Raw genomic sequence first — 14,597 nt, forward strand, 5'->3', positions numbered from 1 at the left:
ATGTAGCTCATTTTGAAGTATTTTTTTGTATTTCATTCATTACTTATCTAGTATAATGGCACTTAGTGTGCCTCACCTTAAAATAGGGGGCTTTTTGCAGCAGCTTTAACTTACGACCATCCCACCCTGTTCACGCCTGATCTCGTCTGATCTCAGAAGCTAAGCAGAGTTGGGCCTAGTTAGTACTTGGATGGGAGACTGCCTAGGAATACCAGGTGCTGTAAGTTTTTGAGATTTTTCACTACTTATCTAATACACTGGCCCTTAGTGTGGCCAAAGTTTGACCAGCTCTTTGCTTTCCCTTACTGCTTATTTAATTCAATTGCCTTTAAAGTAGCTGTTCTTTAAACAGAGTTTGACTGTTTTTAACTACTTAACTAATGCTCTTATCTTTAATGTAGCTCATTTTGAAGTATTTTTTGTATTTCATTCATTACTTATCTAGTATAATGGCATAGTGTGCCTCACCTTAAAATAGGGGCTTTTGCAGCAGCTTTAAGCTACGGCCATCCCACCCTGTTCACGCCTGATCTGCGTCTGATCTCAGAAGCTAAGCAGAGTTGGGCCTAGTTAGTACTTGGATGGGAGACTGCCTAGGAATACCAGGTGCTGTAAGTTTTGAGTTTTTCACTACTTATCTAATACACTGGCCCTTAGTGTGGCCAAAGTTTGACCAGCTCTTTGCTTTCCCTTACTGCTTATTTAATTCAATTGCCTTTAAAGTAGCTGTTCTTTAAACAGAGTTTGACTGTTTTTAACTACTTAACTAATGCTCTTATCTTTAATGTAGCTCATTTTGAAGTTTTTTTGTATTTCATTCATTACTTATCTAGTATAATGGCACTTAGTGTGCCTCACCTTAAAATAGGGGCTTTTTGCAGCAGCTTTAAACTACGGCCATCCCACCCTGTTCACGCCTGATCTCGTCTGATCTCAGAAGCTAAGCAGAGTTGGGCCTAGTTAGTACTTGGATGGGGAGACTGCCTAGGAATACCAGGTGCTGTAAGTTTTGAGTTTTTCACTACTTATCTAATACACTGGCCCTTAGTGTGGCCAAAGTTTGACCAGCTCTTTGCTTTCCCTTACTGCTTATTTAATTCAATTGCCTTTAAAGTAGCTGTTCTTTAAACAGAGTTTGACTGTTTTTAACTACTTAACTAATGCTCTTATCTTTAATGTAGCTCATTTTGAAGTATTTTTTTGTATTTCATTCATTACTTATCTAGTATAATGGCACTTAGTGTGCCTCACCTTAAAATAGGGGGCTTTTGCAGCAGCTTTCGCTTACAGCCATACCACCCTGTTCACGCCTGATCTCGTCTGATCTCAGAAGCTAAGCAGAGTTGGGCCTAGTTAGTACTTGGATGGGAGACTGCCTAGGAATACCAGGTGCTGTAAGTTTTGAGTTTTTCACTACTTATCTAATACACTGGCCCTTAGTGTGGCCAAAGTTTGACCAACTCTTTGCTTTCCCTTACTGCTTATTTAATTCAATTTGCCTTTAAAGTAGCTGTTCTTTAAACAGAGTTTGACTGTTTTTAACTACTTAACTAATGCTCTTATCTTTAATGTAGCTCATTTTGAAGTTTTTTGTATTTCATTCATTACTTATCTAGTATAATGGCACTTAGTGTGCCTCACCTTAAAATAGGGGGCTTTTGCAGCAGCTTTAACTTACAGCCATACCACCCTGTTCACGCCTGATCTCGTCTGATCTCAGAAGCTAAGCAGAGTTGGGCCTAGTTAGTACTTGGATGGGAGACTGCCTAGGAATACCAGGTGCTGTAAGTTTTTGAGTTTTTCACTACTTATCTAATACACTGGCCCTTAGTGTGGCCAAAGTTTGACCAGCTCTTTGCTTTCCCTTACTGCTTATTTAATTCAATTGCCTTTAAAGTAGCTGTTCTTTAAACAGAGTTTGACTGTTTTTAACTACTTAACTAATGCTCTTATCTTTAATGTAGCTCATTTTGAAGTATTTTTGTATTTCATTCATTACTTATCTAGTATAATGGCACTTAGTGTGCCTCACCTTAAAATAGGGGCTTTTGCAGCAGCTTTCGCCACTGCCATACCACCCTGTTCACGCCTGATCTCGTCTGATCTCAGAAGCTAAGCAGAGTTGGGCCTAGTTAGTACTTGGATGGGAGACTGCCTAGGAATACCAGGTGCTGTAAGTTTTGAGTTTTTCACTACTTATCTAATACACTGGCCCTTAGTGTGGCCAAAGTTTGACCAGCTCTTTGCTTTCCCTTACTGCTTATTTAATTCAATTGCCTTTAAAGTAGCTGTTCTTTAAACAGAGTTTGACTGTTTTTAACTACTTAACTAATGCTCTTATCTTTAATGTAGCTCATTTTGAAGTATTTTTTGTATTTCATTCATTACTTATCTAGTATAATGGCACTTAGTGTGCCTCACCTTAAAATAAGGGGCTTTTTGCAGCAGCTTTAAGCTTACGGCCATACCACCCTGTTCACGCCTGATCTCGTCTGATCTCAGAAGCTAAGCAGAGTTGGGCCTAGTTAGTACTTGGATGGGGAGACTGCCTAGGAATACCAGGTGCTGTAAGTTTTAGAGTTTTTTCACTACTTATCTAATACACTGGCCCTTAGTGTGGCCAAAGTTTGACCAGCTCTTTGCTTTCCCTTACTGCTTATTTAATTCAATTGCCTTTAAAGTAGCTGTTCTTTAAACAGAGTTTGACTGTTTTTAACTACTTAACTAATGCTCTTATCTTTAATGTAGCTCATTTTTGAAGTATTTTTGTATTTCATTCATTACTTATCTAGTATAATGGCACTTAGTGTGCCTCACCTTAAAATAGGGGGCTTTTTGCAGCAGCTTTAGCTTACGGCCATCCCACCCTGTTCACGCCTGATCTCGTCTGATCTCAGAAGCTAAGCAGAGTTGGGCCTAGTTAGTACTTGGATGGGAGACTGCCTAGGAATACCAGGTGCTGTAAGTTTTTGAGTTTTTCACTACTTATCTAATACACTGGCCCTTAGTGTGGCCAAAGTTTGACCAGCTCTTTGCTTTCCCTTACTGCTTATTTAATTCAATTGCCTTTAAAGTAGCTGTTCTTTAAACAGAGTTTGACTGTTTTTAACTACTTAACTAATGCTCTTATCTTTAATGTAGCTCATTTTGAAGTATTTTTTGTATTTCATTCATTACTTATCTAGTATAATGGCATAGTGTGCCTCACCTTAAAATAGGGGGCTTTTTGCAGCAGCTTTAGCTTACGGCCATACCACCCTGTTCACGCCTGATCTCGTCTGATCTCAGAAGCTAAGCAGAGTTGGGCCTAGTTAGTACTTGGATGGGAGACTGCCTAGGAATACCAGGTGCTGTAAGTTTTTGAGTTTTTCACTACTTATCTAATACACTGGCCCTTAGTGTGGCCAAAGTTTGACCAGCTCTTTGCTTTCCCTTACTGCTTATTTAATTCAATTGCCTTTAAAGTAGCTGTTCTTTAAACAGAGTTTGACTGTTTTTAACTACTTAACTAATGCTCTTATCTTTAATGTAGCTCATTTTGAAGTATTTTTTGTATTTCATTCATTACTTATCTAGTATAATGGCACTTAGTGTGCCTCACCTTAAAATAGGGGGCTTTTTGCAGCAGCTTTAAGCTTACGGCCATCCCACCCTGTTCACGCCTGATCTCGTCTGATCTCAGAAGCTAAGCAGAGTTGGGCCTAGTTAGTACTTGGATGGGAGACTGCCTAGGAATACCAGGTGCTGTAAAGTTTTGAGTTTTTCACTACTTATCTAATACACTGGCCCTTAGTGTGGCCAAAGTTTGACCAGCTCTTTGCTTTCCCTTACTGCTTATTTAATTCAATTGCCTTTAAAGTAGCTGTTCTTTAAACAGAGTTTGACTGTTTTTAACTACTTAACTAATGCTCTTATCTTTAATGTAGCTCATTTTGAAGTATTTTTTTGTATTTCATTCATTACTTATCTAGTATAATGGCACTTAGTGTGCCTCACCTTAAAATAGGGGCTTTTTGCAGCAGCTTTTGCTTACGGCCATCCCACCCTGTTCACGCCTGATCTCGTCTGATCTCAGAAGCTAAGCAGAGTTGGGCCTAGTTAGTACTTGGATGGGAGACTGCCTAGGAATACCAGGTGCTGTAAGTTTTGAGTTTTTCACTACTTATCTAATACACTGGCCCTTAGTGTGGCCAAAGTTTGACCAGCTCTTTGCTTTCCCTTACTGCTTATTTAATTCAATTGCCTTTAAAGTAGCTGTTCTTTAAACAGAGTTTGACTGTTTTTAACTACTTAACTAATGCTCTTATCTTTAATGTAGCTCATTTTGAAGTATTTTTTGTATTTCATTCATTACTTATCTAGTATAATGGCACTTAGTGTGCCTCACCTTAAAATAGGGGCTTTTGCAGCAGCTTTTTCGCTTACGGCCATCCCACCCTGTTCACGCCTGATCTCGTCTGATCTCTGAAGCTAAGCAGAGTTGGGCCTAGTTAGTACTTGGATGGGAGACTGCCTAGGAATACCAGGTGCTGTAAGTTTTGAGTTTTTCACTACTTATCTAATACACTGGCCCTTAGTGTGGCCAAAGTTTGACCAGCTCTTTGCTTTCCCTTACTGCTTATTTAATTCAATTGCCTTTAAAGTAGCTGTTCTTTAAACAGAGTTTGACTGTTTTTAACTACTTAACTAATGCTCTTATCTTTAATGTAGCTCATTTTGAAGTATTTTTTTGTATTTCATTCATTACTTATCTAGTATAATGGCACTTAGTGTGCCTCACCTTAAAATAGGGGCTTTTTGCAGCAGCTTTAGCTTACGGCCATCCCACCCTGTTCACGCCTGATCTTGTCTAATCTCAGAAGCTAAGCAGAGTTGGGCCTAGTTAGTACTTGGATGGGAGACTGCCTAGGAATACCAGGTGCTGTAAGTTTTGAGTTTTTCACTACTTATCTAATACACTGGCCCTTAGTGTGGCCAAAGTTTGACCAGCTCTTTGCTTTCCCTTACTGCTTATTTAATTCAATTGCCTTTAAAGTAGCTGTTCTTTAAACAGAGTTTGACTGTTTTTAACTACTTAACTAATGCTCTTATCTTTAATGTAGCTCATTTTGAAGTATTTTTGTATTTCATTCATTACTTATCTAGTATAATGGCACTTAGTGTGCCTCACCTTAAAATAGGGGCTTTTTGCAGCAGCATTTGCTTACAGCCATACCACCCTGTTCACGCAGCTGCCACTCCGGAACCAAAATGGTGTTTTTGTTTGTTCAAGGCGTTATTTTGTATGCTTCCGCCAAAATTTCGTAGGGCATGGATACCAGCGACAGTTGTGTCGCATCTCGACCACCAGATACTGAAACTACTCAGAAACCACGCAACAACTAATCTGGCGGCGGCGTTGCGCGGACTCGGGACCTCGGCTTGCTGCGCGGACCAGGCCCTCAGTCATCGGTGTCTCCTGATGCGAAGTCCGAAGAAGAGGCGCGCAAGCGGTGTTCGAGAAGCGAAGCGCGTAAGCGGGCGGGTGTCCGTGCTAGGTTAACCGCTAACCCTAGCGGCCAGCACTCCCCTCCATCTTTCTGTCCAACGTCTGTTCACTCGACAATAAGATGGACTACATTCGACTTCACCGAGCAACACGGGCGTGAGTATAGGGATTGCTGCGTCTTTGTCTTTACTGAGCGTGGCTCAGCGACAGAGTTCGGACACCGCCATTCAGCTAACCGGGCTAACCGCATTTCGTGCCGACAGGAATGCCGCACTGTGTGGAAAGACTCGCGGTGGTGGCGTGTGCGTTTATATCAACACGGAATGGTGCAAGGACTCTGTGCTTATATCGAACTATTGCTCATCGCTAGTGGAGTTCATTGTTGTCAAATGCAGACCTTTTATCTACGGGAATTCACCACCGTCTACACCATTGGAGTTTACATTCCACCCAGCGCTAATGCGAAGGAGGCTCTGAGCGAGCTGTACAAAGCTATTAGCGAGCTGCAGAACGCTCACCCCGATGGACTGTTTATCATCGCCGGAGATTTCAATCACGCAAATCTCAAAACAGTGCTCCCTAAATTCTATCAGCATGTGGACTTTGCTACGAGAGGAGCGAACACGCTGGATCTTGTTTACACAAACATTCCCGGCGCGTATCGTGCGGAGCCCCGCCCCCACCTCGGCTACTCAGACCACATCTCTGTTATGTTGATTCCAGCATACAGACCACTCATCAGACGCTCTAAACCGGTTCTGAAACAGATTAAAATCTGGCCAGCAGGATCCATCTCTGCTCTTCAGGACTGTTTTGAGTGTACTGACTGGGTAATATTTAGGGAAGCTGCAACCAACGGCGATTCCATTGACTTGGAGGAGTACACATCATCAGTGACTGGCTACATCGAGAAGTGCATTGATGATGTGACCGTCTCCAAGACCATCACCACTGCGTTCTAACCGGAAGCCGTGGATGAGCGCTAGCGTTGCGTGCTCTCCTGAATGAGCGAGACTTCGCCTTCAGAGCAAAGGACCGGGCTGCCCTAAAAACAGCGAGGGCTAAACTGTCCCGAGCTATCAGAGAAGCAAAAGCGCTTATGCTAAAAGAATCACGGCCACTTCCAGAACAGCAGTGACTCACGGGCGCATATGGCAGGGCATTCAAGCGGTCACCAACTACAAGACAACTCCACCTGTCTGTGATGGTGGCGCCTCCCTACCAGATGCGCTGAATGACTTCTACGCATGCGTTTTGAGGCACAGAACAAAACAACGGTGAGGAAGTCACCCCTCGTACCAACGACCGGTACTCTGCTTCACCACAGCTGGCGTGAGGAAAACACTTTATAGAGTTAACCCACGGAAGTCTGCTGGACCGGACAACATTCAGGCAGAGTACTCAAGGAGTGTGCAGAGCAGCTAGCGGATGTCTTCACTGATATCTTCAATATCTCTCTGAGCAGCTCTGTTATTCCAACGTGCCTCAAAACAACAACAATTGTCCGGTGCCTAAGAAGTCTGTGGTTTCGTGCCTCAATGACTATCGTCCCGTCGCACTCACACCTATTGTGATGAAATGCTTCGAGAGGCTTGTCATGAGGCACATCAAGTCACAACTACCACCTTCACTTGACCCATTACAGTTTGCGTACCGTCCAAACCGCTCTACGGACGATGCTATCACCACAACCCTCCATCTCGCCCTCTCACATCTGGACTCAAAGGGAAACTACGTCCGAATGCTGTTCATTGACTTCAGCTCAGCATTCAACACCATCATCCCTCAGCAACTGATAGAGAAACTAAGCCTGCTGGGCCTGAACACCTCTCTCTGCAACTGGATCCTGGACTTTCTGACAGGCAGACCTCAGTCAGTCCGGATCGGGAACAGCATCTCCAGCACCACCACACTGAACACTGGAGCTCCTCAGGGCTGTGTGCTCAGTCCACTGCTGTTCACCTTGCTGACTCACGACTGTGCAGCGATGCACAGCTCCAATCACATCATCAAGTTCGCTGATGACACGACAGTGGTGGGTCTCATCAGCAAGAACGACGAGTCAGCATACAGAGATGAGGTGCAGCAGCTCACAACTTGGTGTAGAGCCAACAATCTATCTCTGAACGTCGACAAGACAAAGGAGATGATTGTTGACTTCAAGCGAGCAAGAGTGACCATTCTCCGCTGTCCATCGGCGGGTCCAAGGTGGAGACCGTCAAGAGCACCAAATTCCTTGGTGTCCATCTGGCGGATAACTTCACCTGGTCACTCAACACCAGCTCCATCACCAAGAAAGCCCAGCAGCGCCTCTACTTCTTGAGGAGGCTAAGGAAAGCTCATCTCCCTCCACCCATCCTGACTATGTTCTATAGGGGGACTATTGAGAGCGTCCTGTCCAGCTGCATCACTGCCTGGTTTGGAAATTGCACCCGTGTCGGCTCGCAAGACCCTCCAAAGGATAGTGAGGACAGCCGAAAAGATCATTGGCGTCTCTCTGCCCTCTATCATGGACATCTACACCACACGCTGCATCCGCAAAGCCCACAATATAGTACAGGACCCCACACACCCCTCACACACATTATTCACCCTCCTTCCATCTGGAAAAAGGTACCGGAGCAGTCGGGCCCTCACAACCAGACTGCTGAATAGTTTCTTTCCACAGGCCATCAGACTCCTCAATAACCACACCTGAATGGCCTTCCTGTCCCATAAACATTCTTGCACGTCATATTTATTGTTGTGAACCTCATATTTATTGCTGTTTGTTTTTGTGTTCTTGCACTAAGTATGTCTTTGCCTTGCACTAATTATGTCTTTGCACTGTTTGCACTAGTTTGCACACTGGGTTTGCACTCTACTCCCTTGCTGTTTGCACTAGTCCCGCACACTTTGCACTTTATGTGGTTAAGACACTGTCTTAGCTCAATATGTGAGTTCTTTTGTATTGTGTTGTATGTGTGACTCCATGTAGCACCAGGTCCTGGAGAAACGTTGTCTCATTTCACTATGTACTGCACAGCTATATGTAGTTGAAATGACAATAAAAACCACTTGACTTGACTTGACTTGACTTGACGCCTGATCTCGTCTGATCTCAGAAGCTAAGCAGAGTTGGGCCTAGTTAGTACTTGGATGGGAGACTGCCTAGGAATACCAGGTGCTGTAAGTTTTTGAGTTTTTTCACTACTTATCTAATACACTGGCCCTTAGTGTGGCCAAAGTTTGACCAGCTCTTTGCTTTCCCTTACTGCTTATTTAATTCAATTGCCTTTAAAGTAGCTGTTCTTTAAACAGAGTTTGACTGTTTTTAACTACTTAACTAATGCTCTTATCTTTAATGTAGCTCATTTTGAAGTATTTTTGTATTTCATTCATTACTTATCTAGTATAATGGCACTTAGTGTGCCTCACCTTAAAATAGGGGCTTTTTGCAGCAGCTTTAAGCTTACGGCCATACCACCCTGTTCACGCCTGATCTCGTCTGATCTCAGAAGCTAAGCAGAGTTGGGCCTAGTTAGTACTTGGATGGGAGACTGCCTAGGAATACCAGGTGCTGTAAGTTTTTGAGTTTTTTCACTACTTATCTAATACACTGGCCCTTAGTGTGGCCAAAGTTTGACCAGCTCTTTGCTTTCCCTTACTGCTTATTTAATTCAATTGCCTTTAAAGTAGCTGTTCTTTAAACAGAGTTTGACTGTTTTTAACTACTTAACTAATGCTCTTATCTTTAATGTAGCTCATTTTGAAGTATTTTTGTATTTCATTCATTACTTATCTAGTATAATGGCACTTAGTGTGCCTCACCTTAAAATAGGGGCTTTTTGCAGCAGCTTTAGCTTACGGCCATACCACCCTGTTCACGCCTGATCTCGTCTGATCTCAGAAGCTAAGCAGAGTTGGGCCTAGTTAGTACTTGGATGGGAGACTGCCTAGGAATACCAGGTGCTGTAAGTTTTTGAGTTTTTTCACTACTTATCTAATACACTGGCCCTTAGTGTGGCCAAAGTTTGACCAGCTCTTTGCTTTCCCTTACTGCTTATTTAATTCAATTGCCTTTAAAGTAGCTGTTCTTTAAACAGAGTTTGACTGTTTTTAACTACTTAACTAATGCTCTTATCTTTAATGTAGCTCATTTTGAAGTATTTTTTGTATTTCATTCATTACTTATCTAGTATAATGGCACTTAGTGTGCCTCACCTTAAAATAGGGGGCTTTTTGCAGCAGCTTTAGCTTACGGCCATCCCACCCTGTTCACGCCTGATCTCGTCTGATCTCAGAAGCTAAGCAGAGTTGGGCCTAGTTAGTACTTGGATGGGAGACTGCCTAGGAATACCAGGTGCTGTAAGTTTTGAGTTTTTCACTACTTATCTAATACACTGGCCCTTAGTGTGGCCAAAGTTTGACCAGCTCTTTGCTTTCCCTTACTGCTTATTTAATTCAATTGCCTTTAAAGTAGCTGTTCTTTAAACAGAGTTTGACTGTTTTTAACTACTTAACTAATGCTCTTATCTTTAATGTAGCTCATTTTGAAGTATTTTTTGTATTTCATTCATTACTTATCTAGTATAATGGCACTTAGTGTGCCTCACCTTAAAATAGGGGCTTTTTGCAGCAGCTTTTGCTTACGGCCATACCACCCTGTTCACGCCTGATCTCGTCTGATCTCAGAAGCTAAGCAGAGTTGGGCCTAGTTAGTACTTGGATGGGAGACTGCCTAGGAATACCAGGTGCTGTAAGTTTTTGAGTTTTTTCACTACTTATCTAATACACTGGCCCTTAGTGTGGCCAAAGTTTGACCAGCTCTTTGCTTTCCCTTACTGCTTATTTAATTCAATTGCCTTTAAAGTAGCTGTTCTTTAAACAGAGTTTGACTGTTTTTAACTACTTAACTAATGCTCTTATCTTTAATGTAGCTCATTTTGAAGTATTTTTTGTATTTCATTCATTACTTATCTAGTATAATGGCACTTAGTGTGCCTCACCTTAAAATAGGGGGCTTTTGCAGCATCTTTTGCTTACGGCCATCCCACCCTGTTCACTCCTGATCTCGTCTGATCTCAGAAGCTAAGCAGAGTTGGGCCTAGTTAGTACTTGGATGGGAGACTGCCTAGGAATACCAGGTGCTGTAAGTTTTTGAGTTTTTCACTACTTATCTAATACACTGGCCCTTAGTGTGGCCAAAGTTTGACCAGCTCTTTGCTTTCCCTTACTGCTTATTTAATTCAATTGCCTTTAAAGTAGCTGTTCTTTAAACAGAGTTTGACTGTTTTTAACTACTTAACTAATGCTCTTATCTTTAATGTAGCTCATTTTGAAGTATTTTTTGTATTTCATTCATTACTTATCTAGTATAATGGCACTTAGTGTGCCTCACCTTAAAATAGGGGCTTTTTGCAGCAGCTTTTGCTTACGGCCATCCCACCCTGTTCACGCCTGATCGTCTGATCTCAGAAGCTAAGCAGAGTTGGGCCTAGTTAGTACTTGGATGGGAGACTGCCTAGGAATACCAGGTGCTGTAAGTTTTGAGTTTTTCACTACTTATCTAATACACTGGCCCTTAGTGTGGCCAAAGTTTGACCAGCTCTTTGCTTTCCCTTACTGCTTATTTAATTCAATTGCCTTTAAAGTAGCTGTTCTTTAAACAGAGTTTGACTGTTTTTAACTACTTAACTAATGCTCTTATCTTTAATGTAGCTCATTTTGAAGTATTTTTTTGTATTTCATTCATTACTTATCTAGTATAATGGCACTTAGTGTGCCTCACCTTAAAATAGGGGGCTTTTGCAGCAGCTTTCGCTTCACGGCCATCCCACCCTGTTCACACCTGATCTCGTCTGATCTCAGAAGCTAAGCAGAGTTGGGCCTAGTTAGTACTTGGATGGGAGACTGCCTAGGAATACCAGGTGCTGTAAGTTTTGAGTTTTTCACTACTTATCTAATACACTGGCCCTTAGTGTGGCCAAAGTTTGACCAGCTCTTTGCTTTCCCTTACTGCTTATTTAATTCAATTGCCTTTAAAGTAGCTGTTCTTTAAACAGAGTTTGACTGTTTTTAACTACTTAACTAATGCTCTTATCTTTAATGTAGCTCATTTTGAAGTATTTTTTGTATTTCATTCATTACTTATCTAGTATAATGGCACTTAGTGTGCCTCACCTTAAAATAGGGGCTTTTGCAGCAGCTTTTGCTTACGGCCATACCACCCTGTTCACGCCTGATCTCGTCTGATCTCAGAAGCTAAGCAGAGTTGGGCCTAGTTAGTACTTGGATGGGAGACTGCCTAGGAATACCAGGTGCTGTAAGTTTTGAGTTTTTTCACTACTTATCTAATACACTGGCCCTTAGTGTGGCCAAAGTTTGACCAGCTCTTTGCTTTCCCTTACTGCTTATTTAATTCAATTGCCTTTAAAGTAGCTGTTCTTTAAACAGAGTTTGACTGTTTTTAACTACTTAACTAATGCTCTTATCTTTAATGTAGCTCATTTTGAAGTATTTTTGTATTTCATTCATTACTTATCTAGTATAATGGCACTTAGTGTGCCTCACCTTAAAATAGGGGGCTTTTGCAGCAGCTTTAGCTTACGGCCATCCCACCCTGTTCACGCCTGATCTCGTCTGATCTCAGAAGCTAAGCAGAGTTGGGCCTAGTTAGTACTTGGATGGGAGACTGCCTAGGAATACCAGGTGCTGTAAGTTTTTGAGTTTTTCACTACTTATCTAATACACTGGCCCTTAGTGTGGCCAAAGTTTGACCAGCTCTTTGCTTTCCCTTACTGCTTATTTAATTCAATTGCCTTTAAAGTAGCTGTTCTTTAAACAGAGTTTGACTGTTTTTAACTACTTAACTAATGCTCTTATCTTTAATGTAGCTCATTTTGAAGTATTTTTGTATTTCATTCATTACTTATCTAGTATAATGGCACTTAGTGTGCCTCACCTTAAAATAGGGGCTTTTGCAGCAGCTTTTGCTACGGCCATCCCACCCTGTTCACGCCTGATCTCGTCTGATCTCAGAAGCTAAGCAGAGTTGGGCCTAGTTAGTACTTGGATGGGAGACTGCCTAGGAATACCAGGTGCTGTAAGTTTTTGAGTTTTTTCACTACTTATCTAATACACTGGCCCTTAGTGTGGCCAAAGTTTGACCAGCTCTTTGCTTTCCCTTACTGCTTATTTAATTCAATTGCCTTTAAAGTAGCTGTTCTTTAAACAGAGTTTGACTGTTTTTAACTACTTAACTAATGCTCTTATCTTTAATGTAGCTCATTTTGAAGTATTTTTTTGTATTTCATTCATTACTTATCTAGTATAATGGCACTTAGTGTGCCTCACCTTAAAATAGGGGCTTTTTGCAGCAGCTTTGCTTACGGCCATCCCACCCTGTTCACGCCTGATCTCGTCTGATCTCAGAAGCTAAGCAGAGTTGGGCCTAGTTAGTACTTGGATGGGAGACTGCCTAGGAATACCAGGTGCTGTAAGTTTTTGAGTTTTTCACTACTTATCTAATACACTGGCCCTTAGTGTGGCCAAAGTTTGACCAGCTCTTTGCTTTCCCTTACTGCTTATTTAATTCAATTGCCTTTAAAGTAGCTGTTCTTTAAACAGAGTTTGACTGTTTTTAACTACTTAACTAATGCTCTTATCTTTAATGTAGCTCATTTTGAAGTATTTTTGTATTTCATTCATTACTTATCTAGTATAATGGCACTTAGTGTGCCTCACCTTAAAATAGGGGCTTTTTGCAGCAGCTTTTGCTTACGGCCATCCCACCCTGTTCACGCCTGATCTCGTCTGATCTCAGAAGCTAAGCAGAGTTGGGCCTAGTTAGTACTTGGATGGGAGACTGCCTAGGAATACCAGGTGCTGTAAGTTTTTTGAGTTTTTCACTACTTATCTAATACACTGGCCCTTAGTGTGGCCAAAGTTTGACCAGCTCTTTGCTTTCCCTTACTGCTTATTTAATTCAATTGCCTTTAAAGTAGCTGTTCTTTAAACAGAGTTTGACTGTTTTTAACTACTTAACTAATGCTCTTATCTTTAATGTAGCTCATTTTGAAGTATTTTTTTGTATTTCATTCATTACTTATCTAGTATAATGGCACTTAGTGTGCCTCACCTTAAAATAGGGGCTTTTTGCAGCAGCTTTTGCTTACGGCCATCCCACCCTGTTCACGCCTGATCTCGTCTGATCTCAGAAGCTAAGCAGAGTTGGGCCTAGTTAGTACTTGGATGGGAGACTGCCTAGGAATACCAGGTGCTGTAAGTTTTGAGTTTTTCACTACTTATCTAATACACTGGCCCTTAGTGTGGCCAAAGTTTGACCAGCTCTTTGCTTTCCCTTACTGCTTATTTAATTCAATTGCCTTTAAAGTAGCTGTTCTTTAAACAGAGTTTGACTGTTTTTAACTACTTAACTAATGCTCTTATCTTTAATGTAGCTCATTTTGAAGTATTTTTTTGTATTTCATTCATTACTTATCTAGTATAATGGCACTTAGTGTGCCTCACCTTAAAATAGGGGCTTTTGCAGCAGCTTTAAACACGGCCATCCCACCCTGTTCACGCCTGATCTCGTCTGATCTCAGAAGCTAAGCAGAGTTGGGCCTAGTTAGTACTTGGATGGGAGACTGCCTAGGAATACCAGGTGCTGTAAGTTTTTGAGTTTTTCACTACTTATCTAATACACTGGCCCTTAGTGTGGCCAAAGTTTGACCAGCTCTTTGCTTTCCTTACTGCTTATTTAATTCAATTGCCTTTAAAGTAGCTGTTCTTTAAACAGAGTTTGACTGTTTTAACTTTAATTCAATTGCCTTTAAAGTAGCTGTTCTTTAAACAGAGTTTGACTGTTTTTAACTACTTAACTAATGCTCTTATCTTTAATGTAGCTCATTTTGGAAGTATTTTTGTATTTCATTCATTACTTATCTAGTATAATGGCGCTTTAGTGTGCCTCACCTTAAAATAGGGGCTTTTTGCAGCAGCTTTGCTTACGCCCATCCCACCTGTTCACGCCTGATCGCATCGTCTGATCTCAGAAGCTAAGCAGAGTTAGGCCTAGATTAGTACTTGGATGGGAGATTTGCCTAGGAATGCAGGTGCTGTAAGT

At 41.7% G+C, this 14,597-nt stretch overlaps 7 non-coding genes and 20 pseudogenes across 7 annotated transcripts; all 27 read left to right on the plus strand.

The window, feature by feature from the left end:
* Positions 1-108: 108 nt before the first annotated feature.
* On the plus strand, positions 109-227 carry LOC122339746 (annotated as a pseudogene).
* A 271-nt stretch (positions 228-498) lies between these two features.
* LOC122339687 lies at positions 499-618 on the plus strand (annotated as a pseudogene).
* A 271-nt stretch (positions 619-889) lies between these two features.
* Positions 890-1,009, plus strand: LOC122339683 (annotated as a pseudogene).
* A 273-nt stretch (positions 1,010-1,282) lies between these two features.
* LOC122339707 lies at positions 1,283-1,401 on the plus strand. The gene has a single exon (XR_006250041.1). It is a non-coding gene; the product is annotated as a 5S ribosomal RNA (ribosomal RNA).
* Positions 1,402-1,672: 271 nt separating this feature from the next.
* Positions 1,673-1,791, plus strand: LOC122339652. The gene has a single exon (XR_006250033.1). It is a non-coding gene; the product is annotated as a 5S ribosomal RNA (ribosomal RNA).
* A 274-nt stretch (positions 1,792-2,065) lies between these two features.
* LOC122339685 lies at positions 2,066-2,180 on the plus strand (annotated as a pseudogene).
* Positions 2,181-2,454: 274 nt separating this feature from the next.
* Positions 2,455-2,574, plus strand: LOC122339749 (annotated as a pseudogene).
* A 275-nt stretch (positions 2,575-2,849) lies between these two features.
* LOC122339728 lies at positions 2,850-2,968 on the plus strand (annotated as a pseudogene).
* Positions 2,969-3,240: 272 nt separating this feature from the next.
* On the plus strand, positions 3,241-3,359 carry LOC122339669. Its single transcript, XR_006250036.1, has one exon. It is a non-coding gene; the product is annotated as a 5S ribosomal RNA (ribosomal RNA).
* Positions 3,360-3,634: 275 nt separating this feature from the next.
* LOC122339657 lies at positions 3,635-3,753 on the plus strand (annotated as a pseudogene).
* Positions 3,754-4,027: 274 nt separating this feature from the next.
* Positions 4,028-4,146, plus strand: LOC122339729 (annotated as a pseudogene).
* Positions 4,147-4,419: 273 nt separating this feature from the next.
* LOC122339748 lies at positions 4,420-4,538 on the plus strand (annotated as a pseudogene).
* A 273-nt stretch (positions 4,539-4,811) lies between these two features.
* On the plus strand, positions 4,812-4,930 carry LOC122339675 (annotated as a pseudogene).
* Positions 4,931-8,937: 4,007 nt separating this feature from the next.
* LOC122339681 lies at positions 8,938-9,056 on the plus strand. Its single transcript, XR_006250037.1, has one exon. It is a non-coding gene; the product is annotated as a 5S ribosomal RNA (ribosomal RNA).
* Positions 9,057-9,329: 273 nt separating this feature from the next.
* LOC122339692 lies at positions 9,330-9,448 on the plus strand. The gene has a single exon (XR_006250038.1). It is a non-coding gene; the product is annotated as a 5S ribosomal RNA (ribosomal RNA).
* Positions 9,449-9,723: 275 nt separating this feature from the next.
* Positions 9,724-9,842, plus strand: LOC122339730 (annotated as a pseudogene).
* A 272-nt stretch (positions 9,843-10,114) lies between these two features.
* On the plus strand, positions 10,115-10,233 carry LOC122339703. The gene has a single exon (XR_006250039.1). It is a non-coding gene; the product is annotated as a 5S ribosomal RNA (ribosomal RNA).
* Positions 10,234-10,507: 274 nt separating this feature from the next.
* Positions 10,508-10,626, plus strand: LOC122339738 (annotated as a pseudogene).
* A 273-nt stretch (positions 10,627-10,899) lies between these two features.
* On the plus strand, positions 10,900-11,016 carry LOC122339674 (annotated as a pseudogene).
* Positions 11,017-11,290: 274 nt separating this feature from the next.
* LOC122339659 lies at positions 11,291-11,409 on the plus strand (annotated as a pseudogene).
* A 271-nt stretch (positions 11,410-11,680) lies between these two features.
* Positions 11,681-11,799, plus strand: LOC122339706. The gene has a single exon (XR_006250040.1). It is a non-coding gene; the product is annotated as a 5S ribosomal RNA (ribosomal RNA).
* Positions 11,800-12,071: 272 nt separating this feature from the next.
* On the plus strand, positions 12,072-12,190 carry LOC122339731 (annotated as a pseudogene).
* Positions 12,191-12,460: 270 nt separating this feature from the next.
* Positions 12,461-12,579, plus strand: LOC122339668 (annotated as a pseudogene).
* Positions 12,580-12,853: 274 nt separating this feature from the next.
* Positions 12,854-12,972, plus strand: LOC122339732 (annotated as a pseudogene).
* A 272-nt stretch (positions 12,973-13,244) lies between these two features.
* LOC122339734 lies at positions 13,245-13,363 on the plus strand (annotated as a pseudogene).
* Positions 13,364-13,638: 275 nt separating this feature from the next.
* LOC122339735 lies at positions 13,639-13,757 on the plus strand (annotated as a pseudogene).
* Positions 13,758-14,028: 271 nt separating this feature from the next.
* LOC122339672 lies at positions 14,029-14,147 on the plus strand (annotated as a pseudogene).
* Positions 14,148-14,597: the final 450 nt, after the last annotated feature.

The sequence above is a fragment of the Puntigrus tetrazona genome, unplaced genomic scaffold, assembly GCF_018831695.1.
Source record: "Puntigrus tetrazona isolate hp1 unplaced genomic scaffold, ASM1883169v1 S000000996, whole genome shotgun sequence".
NCBI classification, from domain to species: Eukaryota; Metazoa; Chordata; class Actinopteri; order Cypriniformes; family Cyprinidae; genus Puntigrus; species Puntigrus tetrazona.